The 15,581-nt window shown below is 36.9% G+C and overlaps 1 protein-coding gene across 14 annotated transcripts in view; it reads left to right on the forward strand.

Annotated features, from left to right (window-relative positions):
* LRRC4C (leucine rich repeat containing 4C) overlaps window positions 1-15,581 on the forward strand; it is a 1,216,912-nt gene that overhangs the window by 928,919 nt on the left and 272,412 nt on the right. For all 14 annotated transcript variants that reach the window (XM_021085270.1, XM_021085271.1, XM_021085272.1 and 11 more), the window contains one exon: window positions 4,097-4,183. The gene's annotated coding sequence lies outside the window, so the exon portion shown is untranslated. The remainder of the gene's footprint in view (window positions 1-4,096; window positions 4,184-15,581) is intronic.

Genomic DNA, 15,581 nt, shown 5'->3' on the forward strand with positions numbered 1-15,581 from the left:
AAAGAGTCCTTCTTATTCCTCTGTGTGTGTGTGTGTGTGTGTGTATGTGTGTGTGTGTGTGTGTGTATGTGTGTGTGTGTGTGTGTTTTAAGGAATACATCACTCGTGCATAAAGAAAGAAGCTTCCATTTCATTAATATTTGGTGTTTCACATTGTTCAAGTTCCCAAAGGGAATGTTCCTTCTGGTTTTACAAGTCTTATTTTATTAGCCACACAAAGTGAAATAACTGTTCATTTAACTATGTCAAAAACAATAGAGGCTCACTGCTGTTTGCTTTCTTTTGTAGAAATTTTAATGCATTCTTAACTCCACCCCACTGGTTAGTAAACCAGCCATTACAGTTACTGCTGCCATATAATGCATTTCAGTCATTTTTAATAAACCCAGACTTAAGATGGTTTATCATTATCTCTATAAGCTACTAGAAATGGATTTCATTTCTGAACTGCTGCCTCCTTCAGCACTCTAGCTAATGAAAGTGGATTTGAAAACCCTATTCAATTAAACAAATCTGCTGAGATTTGTGTTTTTTTTGTTTTTGTTTTTTAGCCAAATATAACGTTCAGCAAAATCCATAATCTCACATTCTGACCTTCTTTGCAGAAGTTACTCATTTAAATGAGAATCCTCTGGTCCCTAGTGCCCAGGCTTCCTTTCTTTTATAGCGTGATTTCAAAAGGATCTCCCTAGTCCTGCAAGTCTAGAAATTCCATAAACTTTAAATGAAAAGGATATGTTTAAATACAAATACACTGTTAGTATTATTTAGCCATAAAAGTATAGAACACACTTCATATGTATTTTTCTATATAATTATCTTTATAATGTCGAATGAACACATTTAGCTGTAAAACTCAGAGAGTAGACACATTAACACAGAGTGGTGAGATGGGTGTATAATTCTTAGATTTCAAATAATAACATAACTCATAATTCGAAGGGGTAGACAATGACCTTGGAGTTGAGAAGCCTGGATATTGGGGATGGCCACTGCCACAGGTATGATCTGATGATATGGACTCAAAAGTATTTGTGGCATATTATTTCAGGGATATGAATTAGGTGAACATAATTTCTGCCTTTAGGGAATTTATAGTCAGGGCAGTGATTACTTTTCCATTCTGAATTCTTCTGGCTTTAAAACAACATGCATTTAATTACACAAATATCTTCTGCATATTTATTAGAGATTGTCCAAGTGTTAGAAGAAGTACAAAAATAAATTTTACTTAGCTCCTAATTTTAAGGAATTTATATTCTGCACATAAATAACTATAAGATAAAATATATGAAGCCTCACAGAAAGATTTAGCTAAGATGCCATGGGGGGGAAAAAATGAATGTAAAGGATTCATTCCTTCCTTCCTTCCTTCATTCATCCTAAAATCAAAGCTTCCTTGAGTAAATAACTTTTTTTTTTTTAAATGGCTACACCCATGGCATATGAAAGTTCCCTGGCCAGGGATTGAATTCAAGCTACAGTTGTGGCAACACCAAATCCTTTAACCCACTGTGCCAGGGAGGCAATCGAACACACGCCAAGCTGCTGCAGTTGGATTCTTAACCCGCTGTACCACAGTGGGTACCCTGAGTAAATAACTTTTGAATTGAGTCTCAGGAGTTGTAAAAGATTTGGAAGTGCTGACAATGAGAGGAAAATGGGAATTCGAAGCAGAGAGGAGGGGAAGACTCAGGCAAGCATACGATAAAGTTCTGCACGGCTGAGGATGGTGTTCCTGCACAGGTTTTCTGCATCTCTCCTCCTTTCCTTGAATGGCCTGGTCTGGTGAAATTCTCATGTATGAAGAGATCCAGTCCAAGTATTGCCTCATCAATGCAGCCTTCTCTGCCTCTACCCAATATACCTCTTCAAAACAACCAGTTACTCCCTGCCTCCTGCCGCAGCACAGGACTCAACTTGTGGTTAACTATTTATGACTCTATTAGTCTTACCAGATTTCAGGTTCCTTCAGGACTGCATCTGTCTTTTTAATCCTCTCCCTTGCATAGATGGGTTCTGGCTAAACAGATATTGAATTAAGTTGAAATCATGAGAAAATGTGATTGCAACCCGGACTGGAACCAGATATCTTGATTGCTATGTTTAGAAACAAAAGCATTAAAACCTTTTTGCTTGAATATAATAACAATGGCTAATAATTTTTTGCTCTGGGCACTGTTTTAAGTGCTATGTTGATTTGATTTTACAGTCTTCATTATAACATGATGACATGGGCAATATTATTATTCTCATGTTAGAGAAACTGAGGCCTAGTATTTCAGGGACTGGTCCAGCATTATGTGAGTCAGTGGTAGAGCCAGAATTTGAACCCTGGTAACTTGACTTCCAGATAAATTCTCTTAACTACTATGCAGAAAGGAACTTTTGAGAAAAAGGAACTTTGCAGAACTATCCAAGGTGAGTCAGAAGGAAGAGACCCAGTCAAGGATCTCAACTTGGAGGCAACTGCAATAGGAAAGACAAAATTATTATAGCGATGGATGTGAAAAGGAAAAAGGGGGGACGTATTTGTTGTTCACTCAGAATTGAAAGAGTTGATAAAATATTCCACATGGGGAGGTGAGAAGTGAAAGTGTATGAGATTTTGAGCCCACATAAGTCAAAGGAGGACAGTCTTATTCACACACACACACACACACACACACACAGGAGAGAGAGAGAGAAGAAAGTAAGAAAATGGAAAACAAGGAAGATGCTATTTCTGTGATTAATCATACAATTTACTTATAAATGACTCAAATATGAGTGTGACATCCTTTTGTAATTTCTACTCCTTATTGGAAAAGCATTGTTTATAAAACAATACAATTTATTTTGTGGCCATTGTTGTCATTTGTAGTCTGGTTTTGCAGGTACATTTTTTCAAAATAAAAGCATGACTTATTTTGGAAAATAAACAGTATATTTAGAAATTGTTTTTGTTAGAGGCTTAGAAGGAAAGTTAGAATTTTCACCAAAAAAAATATACTTTAAGAGGAAATAGACCATCAGAGCAAAAATAGGGGTTTTCACCATTGGTTCCTCAATGAATAAGCAATAAAATGGTATTTTATTTGAGAAAATCAGTAGTTTTTTAACCTTAAAAAACTACTCAACCTCAATAAATCTGTTTCCTCATCTGTAAAATGAGAACAATATTGGAAGTAATCTCATAGAATTATTGTGAGTATTCAATGAAATATTATATGTGAAATCTTTGGCCTGCATATATGATGTAGTAAGCCCCTAAAAAATTAGGTACCAGTGTTATATTGTCACTGTTAGTTTTTATTTTCACTGCATTTCCTCACAGTTTGTGCCTTACTGGAGAAAGATGAGAGTACCTAATATTTGTTGAGAGGTAATATACAAGTGTTGTTTTAGAACCACAGTTATAATATTCAAACTATTTTTTCTTAGAACCTGCAGCAGATAACATTTGCTTTATCTTCTGGTCTGAGAGGGAGAGAACTAGGAACTGAGTTGTATACTTTTTATATTCAGAATTTATTCACATGTATCCATTCAGCACTCTGGGTCTCATATAAAAACTATAAGGAAAGAGAGAATGAGGTAACGTTGGTTAAGAAAAATGAAATATATTCTAACGCAATGGATTTTCACCATGCTCAGATGCTGGAACACATGGAAATATAGTATTATTTTCTGAAATGAACAAATGGAGTTTTTTTAACCATGCACATTTTTTATGTGTACATTTTAATTCCATCTTAAAATCCGAGGAAAATTTTACTACATTAAAACAATGCTGCGCAAATTAAAAACTCTATAAAATCATAGCTCTGTGAACACAAGTCACCAAAAAATAAAAGTACTCCAACTAAGGAAGCAGATATGACTTAGATTTCTGAGTTCTTCCAGTAACCAGTTTTGCTACCCATTTTATTATCTTGTCATGATCAAAATGTTTAACAACAATAAAAAATCAGAAAAAAATGTGTAGTAAAATAATGTAATCTGAGGTCAATACTATCAAACGATGTCTGCCCCTTCAAAATGGTAATAGTGAAATACTCAATTTTTTCCTCTCTCTCTCTCTCTTTTGTTTTTGTTTTTGTTTTTGTTTTTGTAGCTGGAGAACACAGTGCTGTTTGTCAACCACCAATGTTTCCTGGGAGCATAGTTTCTGAATCACGACATCAAAGGGAGAACGGAAAGGGTAAGTTGCACTTATGTGGCTTTAATTGCAACACTTTAAAAAAAGATATAGAGGTGATATTTTCCCATGAGTATAATAAGAATCAACAGTGAGATATTGCTGCCAAGAAAACTAATTGGACGGATTACATTAATAGCAAAATGTAATGTAAGAAGAAATGTTGTTTCTTTTTGCTCTAGAGCCTGGGCACTTCCATATGCCGCAGGTGTGGCTAGGAAAAAAAGAAAAAGAAAAAAATATATAAAAAATAAAAATAAATAAAATAACTTAATCTATATCCTCATCTACAAATTATAATATTGATAGCTTAATTATAGAGCCCCCTACCCCAAGCTGTTGGAATTTCAAATGAGGTATCAGGTAAATAACTTTACGACTTGCTACAAAAATAAAATTATCCAAGAATAAAATAACCTGCTTCTAAAAGTAGTACATTTCCTGATATTACATATATTTAGACAGAGGGAAATTTCTAGAAAAGAATTTAGTAGGAGAAAATTAAATACTGAATATATAATTTCATTAAATGTGTAAGAATTCCCTTAGAACATCAAGAACATTTTGTTTTCTTTTGTTTTTATATGTTAATTTTCGTTGAAATGTTTGGGGGGTCAGAATTCAACAAAGGATGCCAACGTTCAGGTTCTAACTCCTATCACAGAAATAATCAATTCATTTTATTGAAAATCATCAATTCATCAAAGATTTAGTAGGAACCTCAAATCTGATGGTAGTAGAATGTTTAACACAAGGAAATGAGGTTATGGAAAGTAGATTGGTATAGTTCTAACATATCTATCAACGTAATATTAGTGAATTATCTTCAACTTATTGGAAGATGTAACAAATGGCTGGAAATAGTTGATAATATTTTAAGTTGTACTTTTAATAAATAACCCCCAGTGTTGATAATCTGCCAATTCCTCCATGCTCTTTAGCTGAGTTATAACCATAGAATATGTGATGCAATTACACTGAGTTTACATTTCTTAGGTTAATAAATTGGTCTCAATCGCTAATGGATTCTTTATACTGATTGAGTCTGTGTGCTGTATTGGTTTAAATTTCCTGGTCATATTTCAAGGTTAAATACAAAAGTGTGTTGAGCTATTAATTTTGTGTTGCTGTTGTTGGTTTGAACGATGTAGATAGGTGAAGCTAGAGCAGGAGATTAAATTAATTTCTGCCTTCACCTTAGCCCAGCCTTTCTCTGTGTGTAATGTATCTGTGACATGTGTCCTCATTCTGAGAGAAAATGAGGAAAACTCATCACAATGAATGACCAGTCCTCATTAAACTGATGATCTTGGGGGAGATTTCCTTTGACTCCATGCAGTGAAACATTACCTTCCTGAAGAATGAATTTAGCAATGAGAAATTCCAAACTGAATGCTCACCAACCAGAATCAATCAAATCATCCTAACTCTTTCAAGGGCAAAAAAAAGAGAGAAAATAGAGTAACTTCCACCTGCTGACAAAGAAATCAACATGTCTGATGTTTGGTCCCAGGTGTGAGAAGCAAATATTTCCAGTAGATGCTCTGCTTTCTCAGATCTGCATGAACTGCACTTTTACAACTTTTTTCTGAAGGCTAGAAGAAATGGGGTGTTTTTTACTTTTTAGATTATAAAGCCCAATCCTATGCAAATGTCCTTTGAGATGAGACCATTAGATTCGCTCAAGTCTCTCCAGAGAGTAAAATTTCAGTTGCAAAACAACCCTAATCCTTAAAGCTTTTATGAAAACTTCAGTGGAAGACAGGACAAATAAGCCTTTGCAAACAAGCTCCAAGGGAATAATATAGCCCACATTCATCATCCTCAGTGGGTCTCCTATTACACACAAATTCGTCTTAGAGAGAGGGAGGAGCAGCTCCTATTGATTTTTCTCATCTCTCTGGGGATAGAACTTCAAAATTGGTCAATTACAGTGTTTCATATTTCTTTGTTGCCAGCCTAGGCATACAATGGTTGTCCTAACTAGTAGGTAGAAGTATATTTTATCTAGTTAATATTTATATTCTTGATTGTGTGTAAATCAAAATTAGAAGTCAGCTTATGTTTCCGATACAGACTTTAAAAAAACATTTTGTTATATTGCGTTTTGTGATTATGAAAGTAACATATGCACCCTCTAGAGACTTTGAAAAACATTGAACTAAACAAAAATTTTAAAAAAATCCCTTATAGCCCTGCTACCCACATAACTACTAATACTTTTCAATTTTTTTGAACTTTTGATTAACTTATTTTATATATATGTGTGTGTATATGCATACACACACATACATATAAAATGCCCAGTGTATATATATATATATATATATATATATATATATATATACACATATGGTATATATATATATATATGGTATATATATTAGGTATCACACTATCATTTGGATTCATGATGGTGAATGAAAGAGGCATTGTTTTTGCATTAAAAAAATGTATCGCTTAGTCATAAACAAACCAATGCAAAAATAACATGCTTGGTATCTTAATAGAATGAGTCAATATGATAAGCACACATGAGAGGAAAAAATAGCTCAGACTTGGGAAACAACAGGGAAAGTTTATAGAAAAAAAATACTATCTGAGTTTATGCCTAAGATTGGGTAGAATTTAGTCAGATAGTAAAGTAGGAAAGGGGTGGAAAAGCATTGACCATGATAAAAAGCTTAGGTAAAAGGTTTGGTGGATGTTCTAGAAGTAAATAGCTGATGATTATCACTTCAGAAGGTGAAGAGGAGATTGGGAAAAAGTGGGAGCAGGACAGTGACAGGAGCCATATCTAACAATCACGAAATAATGTACATCTATTAGGCTGTAAGCTAAGAAACCCTAAAAAGCAACCTTATGTATAGTATCTGAAACAAGATGGAAGCTTATTTTTCACGCACGTGTCCAGAGAAAGGTGAACTATCTAGTGTGAGTAGCCGTCTAGTGTGACCTGCTCTACTAGATCATCTGGACACTAAAGTTCCTTTCTTCTTGGGGCTGCCTCATTCCCTAAGTCTCCCTCATTCCCTAGGGTGTGGTCCCATGGTCAGATTGTGCAGGTTAGCTCCTCTGCATATCTAGTTTTCATGCCGCAGGAAAAAGGGAGGAAATAGACAATACATGATTCCCTTTTAAGAAATTGACATAAAATTGTACACATTGCATTGTTGAGAAGGTGGTCATGTAAATCCTTTGGGAAATGATACCTGCCATTGGGAGAGCTGAATGCCTGCTAACTGAAATTTCGAAAACATAGGAGAATTTGTCTCACCATGATTTGACGTCTGGAATGTATTTTAAGAATAATGGAAAGCCACTGACAGTTTTGAACAAGGGAATATTATCGCCAGACATGAATTGTAGAACTTGACTGTGGAGTGGAAGATGAATTGGAGGCTAACAGGAAGGAAGACAGGTCTACTAGATGGGAGCCTGTGGGACAAAAGCAATTCAGGCAAGGGATAATGGCATCACAGGCTAGAACAGAGGCAGAGGAATTATGAGGAAAGGAGCAGTTCATTTATGAGTCAGAGTGAGTCATTTATGAGGCAGAATTACAGGGCTGGCGGCATCATTTAATGTGGAGGGTAATCGCAAGGGAGAGGGAGAAGTCAAAATATCTGGCATGGCAACTGGTTGGATGGTGCTATTCACTGATTATGTATATCCATGGATTTTGCCCTTTTTTGAGACCATCACAAAATCTAATAGCTTAAAATAACTGCTCTTTATTTAGCTTTGGTTGTGTGTGTCAATTGTGAAGGGCTCAATTAAGCCATATCCTGCTAATCTCCAGTTGGACCGATGCATCTTAGGCCACCTATGCGTCACCTAGGATTCTGGAGCTGAAGTGGTATGCCAAAGGCAGATTGGCCTTAAGTTTTCCATCAGGCAGTGGATTAGCCTGGGCTTACTCACATGGTGCCAGCAGATTCCAAGAGCATAAAGAGTGGGCATGCCCCTATGTGTAAGCACTTTTAAAGTCTCTGCTCATGTCCTGTAAGCTTTGTTCTCACTGAGCAATGCAAGACACATGGACACACTGTCAAATCTTGAAGGCTATGACTGCAAGGATTAATCTGATATAGAAAATAATGCACAGACAGTAGGGAAAAAAATGTCACTGGACTTTAAATTTTGGAGATAAGAGAGGATGGAATTCCTTTCTGGGAACTATTTCTGTATAATTTTAAACATCATTTCACCTCTTTGGGCTTTGTTTTCTGCATCCCTAGAGACTGAGCTTGATTAGCCCCAGTGTTCAATGTTCTTTTTTTTCTCTAAGATTTATGACACGAATTGATTGGTATTTTGTTTCTGAGAGCATATACAAAGGGCCATTTTGAAACTTGGATTGTCAGATCTGGTTTCTTTCCAATAGAGGAAGAAAAAAAAAATGAGTTGCTAAGATCTTCATTCTGTTTGGTTTTTCTGTTCTCTTGACCTGTGGTTCCACAATTTGGCACTGATTGTCCAATTGTGGTCTGCCATATTGTCCTTATGTTAATGTTTATTCAGTTACAGAAACTAAAGTGTCAGCATTAGTCAGCAAATAAGTGATCTTATTCTGTATTACTGTTAATTTAAAAATATGGATAAATGGTAATTTTGAAATGTGCCTTTTACTGTTCATCATGACTTTGGGAAACTAGATTGTTTTCTAGGTTATATTAATGACCTGTATAGTAACTTTAACTAAAAATCTTTGCCCAGCCAACTTGGTTTGTCTACAGGTGGTGATTTCACTCCTGCCTAATTATGATATCAGCTATTGTGAAAACGCATAACTGCTCAGCTTGTTCTGTGTCCCACATATCAATGAACTATATAAAAATATATAATGTGATTTGAGAGCTAGCATAAACAATATAAATAATTCCATTCAAACAAATCATTTTAAAGGGGGAAAATAACACCCAACAAACATAAGCATATTAGGTCAAGTCATATGGTGAGAAGACAACGCAAATTGTAGCTCACATCTAAATTCAGCTTCATCACAGAAACCGTCCTGGATTATAGTCAGATTGTTTCCAAATGAAAAATAAAATAATTATCAATAATAGGCAAGCAATTGTATAAATACTTTCTGCTAAGGCCATTGTAAGTAGACTGAGATGATGTGGCATGGTGAAATTAGCCTTATTACAGATCCACCTTCTAATAGCCATTAGGACAAGTTACTGAATGTCTTTGACATACCTGATATTAAACTTAGTCCACAAGAGATTCTCCAAAAAGTGTTAGTTCTTTCCTTTCCCCCTTGTATGTACATCCACTCTCTGACTCTTTGGAATGGTCTTGGATTGATTATTGATTTGGCAGAAGATAGATATAAATGAACAAATCTTTGTTATCTATTGTGAAGAAGGCTTTATGTTCCTAATTTGATAACTGTTTAAGTGAATCCTTGTAATAGGTGTAGATATTTTATCATCTGGAAAATAAATAGCTGGAGAATTGAACTAAGTGTGGAGATCTGGGTTCTAGTTCTATTTTATCATTAGCAAACTTTGTAGTCTAAGTCTCATTTTCCTCCTCTAAAATGGGAATAAATTATAATCTTCTTGGCCAACTCTCTGGGCAGTTATGAGGGCCAAACAAATAGTTTTGAAAACAAAAAATGCAAACTACTTTACAAAATATGAATTTGTTATTGAAACATCTAGAATTACTGTTTTTCAACAATCAGGGCATTATGTTACACCAACTTTTGTTACACTGCTAAATAGAGACAAAAAAAAAAAGATATAGCTAAGTGTTTACAACTTAGTGAAATCCAGTTTGCCATCAGGATCATGAAAACTAATACTCCTTTGGTATTGAATGTGAGACGAGACCTCTAAACTCTATTTCTGATCAGTATTCTCTTCTCAGATGGTTGACTGGAATGGATGTTGAAACAATGGATGTCTAGCATCCATTGTTTAGTTAACTGAATTTCCGCCACTTTCAGCCTCCCTACTGTTTCCCCCCTGCTTTCTTCAGTCCTTCTCTTCAGTAGAAGGCCACAGAGGTATAGCTACTTATTTCAGAAGAAATGCAGTATTTTGAATATATTATATCCAAAGTGATGCAGATACCAAATCCAGCAGGAAATATACACGCACACACAGTGGCTTTGGCTGTAATTCCTTATGAAGTATCAGATTATGAATTTATACATTCAATCTTCATATACTGAAGAATATTTTCCACTCATCCATTTCATGATGTTTCCCCTTTCTGCCAGAAAATGTGCATTTGTGTGCATTGGTCTATAGAGGGTAAAGAACACCCCTGTGGATTATTTGCCAGTCAGAAGAAATGGGCTGTCTGTCTTGCTTTAGATTTGATGAGCTACCGGTTTGTGACAGTTTCATTTTGATTTCATTGCTGGGCAACCAGAATAAATTGACAGAGAAAACAATCAACACATGCTGCACCCACTGGAACCTCTGATACGAAACATTGGCTGCTTCTGTCAACACAGCCAATTACCAAAGGTACTCAAAGGGTAAGGGATAGTCAAAATAAGCCACATGGTTCCATGCAACTATTAGTGAACGCAGAGTAGACACAGGATGACAGACTGCTTCATCAATGTAACATTTCTGGTGAATGTGCTGCCTACTATGTTCTCCAAGCTGACACCGATGCTTGTAGCAAGGTAAGTGTTTACTCTGTGTGTGGGGGGGGGGGGCGGGGAGGGAGAGAGAGAGGTTGACTGCATGTTGACGCCAGGGTATAAGAAATAGATTAAGGTTGGGTGTTCCCGTTGTAGCGCGGCAGAAATGAATCCGAATAGGAACCATGAGGTCATGGGTTCGATCCATGGCCCCGCTCAGTGGGTTAATGATCCGGTGTTGCTGTGAGCTGTGGTGTAGTTCGCAGACACGGCTCGGATCCCGAGTTACTGTGGCTGTGGCATAGGCTGGCAGCTGTAGCTGTCATTCGACCCCTAGTCTGGGAACCTCCACATGCCGCTAGTGCAGCCCTAAAAAGCAGGGGGCGGGGCGGGGGGGAGAAAAACATTAGGGGAGTTCCTGCTGTGGCTCAGTAGGTTAATGAACCCAACTAGGATCCATGGGGACACAGGTTTGATCCCTGGCCTTGCTCAGTGAGTTAAGGATCCAGTGTTGCTGTGAGCTGTGGTGGAGGTTGCAGATGTGGCTTGCATCTCGCATTGCTATTGCTGTGGCGTAAGCTGGTGGCTATAGCTCTGAGTCGACCCCTCACCTGGGAACCTCTATACCCTGCGGGTGCAGCTCTAAAATGACAAAAAGACAGAAAAAAAGAAAAGACATTAGGGAAAACATTTTTTAAAAAATAATGAAATCTACCATGTAGAGTGGCTGTCTATGCTAGAACATGAGGTTTTGTTTTGTTTGTTTTGTTTTTTTTTGTATTTTTGCCATTTCTTGGGCCACTCCCATGACATATGGAGGTTCCCAGGCTAGGGGTCGAATTGGAGCTGTAGCCACCAGCCTATGCCAGAGCCACAACAACACAGGATCCAAGCTGTGTCTGCGACCTACACCATAGCTCCCAGCAAGGCGGGGTCCTTTACCCACTGAGCAAGGCCAGGCATCGAACCCGCAACCTCGTGGTTCCTAGTCGGATTTGTTAACCACTGAGCCATGATGGGAACTCCTAGAACATGAGTTTTAAAGAGAAAGCACAGATTCAGACTTCTGGGAGCTAATTGATCAGGTCTTGCAAACAGCTAACAATTAGTCTTTCATTTAACACATATTTATGGAGCTGTTACTATATGCAGGAACTTTGTATTAAAAAATAGATATAAAGTTAAAAAAAATCAGCCCTCCCATTTGCAACCACTTGGATAGATGCTGAGCATGTGCTGACTGAAGTAAGTCAGAGAAGGAAAAGTATGATGTCACTTACATGTGGAATCTAAAAAACTTAAATCTGTAAAAAACAAAGAGTAAAATGTGCACACCAGGGCACGTGAGAGAGGAATGAGATTGATGGTGTTTACAGGTACACACTTGTAATGAATAGTCAATAAACCATAGCTATCAAATGCACAGTACAATGAGTTTAGACAAAACACTGTATAATATCATTATGCAAGATGATAAATATCTCTACATTGCATCGCAATATATAAATGCAGCAAAGTAACACGCTATATACCTTAAACTCACACAGGATTACATACCAAATTTATTCAATAAAAAAGATAGACCTGATACTTATCCCCCTAGAATTTATAGCTTGGTAAGGGAGAAAGAAAGTTAAGAAAGATTTGTCGCCCTGGTATGTGACAACGGAGGTATAGGATGCTGTTAGAGGCCCTAAGTCAGATTTTGAAATCAGTGAGGATTTTAGAAGAAGGCAATATCCAAACCAAGACCTGTGAGTTAGCCAGAGAAACTGCAAAAGCAGTAATTACTCTTTTCAGTTACAGCAACACCAGTAACAGTGTGATGGTGAGAAGCATGGGCCATTTTAACCAACGTTCAGGATGCATGGAGGTTCATCAGTGTTGGGGAAGGAAGAAGAATAGCAAAAGATGGGACCAGAGAGGCAGGCAGGTAACACATCCCAAATGGTAGTGAAATTGGATTTTATGCAGCGAGTAATTACACGGAAGGATTTTGACCTGGGAAATGGTGTGGTCAGATACACTAGAGTAAATCTAATAATTGCTCTAAGTAGTTGTGTGTGCATACATACAGGCACACACACACATATTTAAGGGACAATTTAAAAATAATTCTGGAAACACAAAGGTGGAAGAAAACACCTATTTAGATAATTTGGTGAAATGTTTAAGATAGCAGGACTTTTAACTAGAGTCTTGAAATCTTGTCCCTGGATAGTGTTGCAGCTTAGGCATCAGCAACACCCCAGTGATGGGGAAACCTCTGCTCAGACCGCATATGGTTGGTGTGGGTTTACAAGGTGCCAGGGACTCTGCTATGTCTGAGGAACTCACAAGGCAATCAGGAAATCACATTTTCCCCATCAAAGTGCTTCCTTTCACCCTGTTAAGGAAGATGTATCAGTATTTTTCTGTTCTCTGTAAAATGCAGGAAAATTGGATGCAATGAATCTGTAGATTATCTCCAACTTTAGAATGTATACCTTGGAATGAACTTCAGGCAGTTTTCTTGGGATTCCAACCACGTGTCCTAATTTTGTCCTTTCCAGACATAGTTTTTGCAGGTCTGACATGTCTTTCCTATGTTGGTGTGTTGTGTATTTGAAGTGACGAATTACCCTTCTGGGTGTTTTCTGGTCTTACAAACTAAACTGCTCCACTTCTAGCTACTCCTCATGTGATGTGAAGATTTGTGATGGTTCCATTTCATTTTCCACACTAGTGAAGAACTGACAAAGAATGCCATTAGCACATGATCACCTTTGTAACTTCTAATGTGATCTGTTGGTTGTGTCTGTTAATCCCCCTCCCATCCTGGCTCTTATTCTCTAATTACACTCTTTGCTGGATGTATGGTTCTAATTCAGAAATCTTGTTCTTTGGGATGTCCATTAGGATACTATTTCAATAAGGAAAATCGCTTTTTCCACCACTACATTAAATGGAGGGTTATCTATGAGCATCGATATTCAGAAACGTCTTTGATGGGTGCAGAAAATTGGCTTAGAAATTGATATTTCTTCCATCAATGAAATATTCACAGCCACTTCCAACAACAGTGATGATGACTTGTTGTGGATCTGCTGAGATGACTGATTAGTGGACCATTTAAAAAGTCCCCCTTGTTTTTGTAATGCTACTTGTGTATTAACTTTGTTTTTATTAGTGTCGTGTCTAGAACCAGGTCCTCAGGTACTTCTCATCTCCCTTCATCTGAGACATAATATGCATATTTAAGCTTAGTTGAACCATCTGTAGCTGATCCGTGGCTCAGCGGTGATGCTTTTCTCTCCATAACATGTAATATATCATCATAGGAAACAGGTCAAAGGGTAGAAGCAATCTGAAATAAGAAAACAGATATAGGAGTTCCCATCGTGGCGCAGTGGTTAACGAATCCGACTAGGAACCATGAGGTTGTGAGTTTGATCCCTGGCCTTGCTCAGTGGGTTAAGGATCTGGCATTGCCGTGGGCTGTGGTGTGGGTCACAGATGGGGCTCGGATATGGCATTGCTGTGGCTCTGGCGTAGGCCGGTGGCTACAGCTCTGATTAGACCCCTAGCCTGGGAACTTCCATATGCCACAGGAGCAGCTCAAGAAAAGTCAAAAAGACCAAAAAAAAAAAAAAAAAAAAGAAAGAAAGAAAGAAAGAAAACAGATGTAACCAAAGTTCCAGGTACAAGTTTCCATTATTAATTACAACATTATTAAATTTATTCACATATTCAACCGAGTCTAGTGAACACATATTTACATATTATGTAAAATAACAACCACAAAAGTCTTATGAGCATTTACCATACAAGGCACTGGAGTATAGTGGTGAACTAGGCAAGCATAGCCTCTGAACTCATGGATTTTATATCCTAATTGGTGAAATAGATACTGTACAAATAACTAAATAATGTTTTCAGTTTCAGAAGTGCACTATAAATGTGATAAAAATTACATTTCACAGATTGGCTTATACTATTCTGAATACTTTCTCATGCATGGTATTATTTTCTTTTATTCAAAATTACACCGTACTCTTTATATTGCTCAGCCATCTTTTTATCTCCACTAACAAAGACATCATAAGTTTCTCCTAAGTAAAAAATAAGCTGATATAACATCATAATCACTCCACAGTCTATAAATGCATAGAAGTAGCATGATTATTCCAAAATCATCATTTTAGAAATTCAAGCTGTTTTGGTCTTTTCCATATTACCTGCATTTTTGATAATCATCGTTACAATTAAAATATACACACATGTTAATTATTGCATCATTGTATTTTCCAAAGGGAACATTACAGTGTCATAAATTATCTCAATACAAATTGCAAAATTGTCTTCTAGAAAAATTAAATCATTTTTCCACCAGAACTCTATAGAAATGCTTATTTTTCTACAGCCTTATCCACAGTAGTATTTAAATTTTATTTTCAGGTTTAATTCTTAAAAATTATTTCCAACTTGTCTGACATTTTAGGCAGCTACGCCTTTCACCATCCTGGCTACATGCTTCTCATTTTCAGCCTACTGCTTTCAGATGTCATTTGGACACTGGTCCAAGGAGACACAATTGTGCTTCCTTCAAAATAGGTTCAGCAGTTGCTTCCAGCTCCCTGTTCTCAGGAATGAAGTTTCCCTTTCTGAAACATGCCTTTTACCCACCCACTCATTCCTGACCTTCCAACTTGTCAAAAGTTATACTTGAAGCAAAAAAAAAAAAAAGGGACACAGAAGATTTTAGTTTTAATTTTTTATAGTAAACATATAGAGATGATGATGTAGGTA

The sequence above is a fragment of the Sus scrofa genome, chromosome 2 (genome assembly GCF_000003025.6).
Source record: "Sus scrofa isolate TJ Tabasco breed Duroc chromosome 2, Sscrofa11.1, whole genome shotgun sequence".
Classification (NCBI taxonomy): domain Eukaryota; kingdom Metazoa; phylum Chordata; class Mammalia; order Artiodactyla; family Suidae; genus Sus; species Sus scrofa.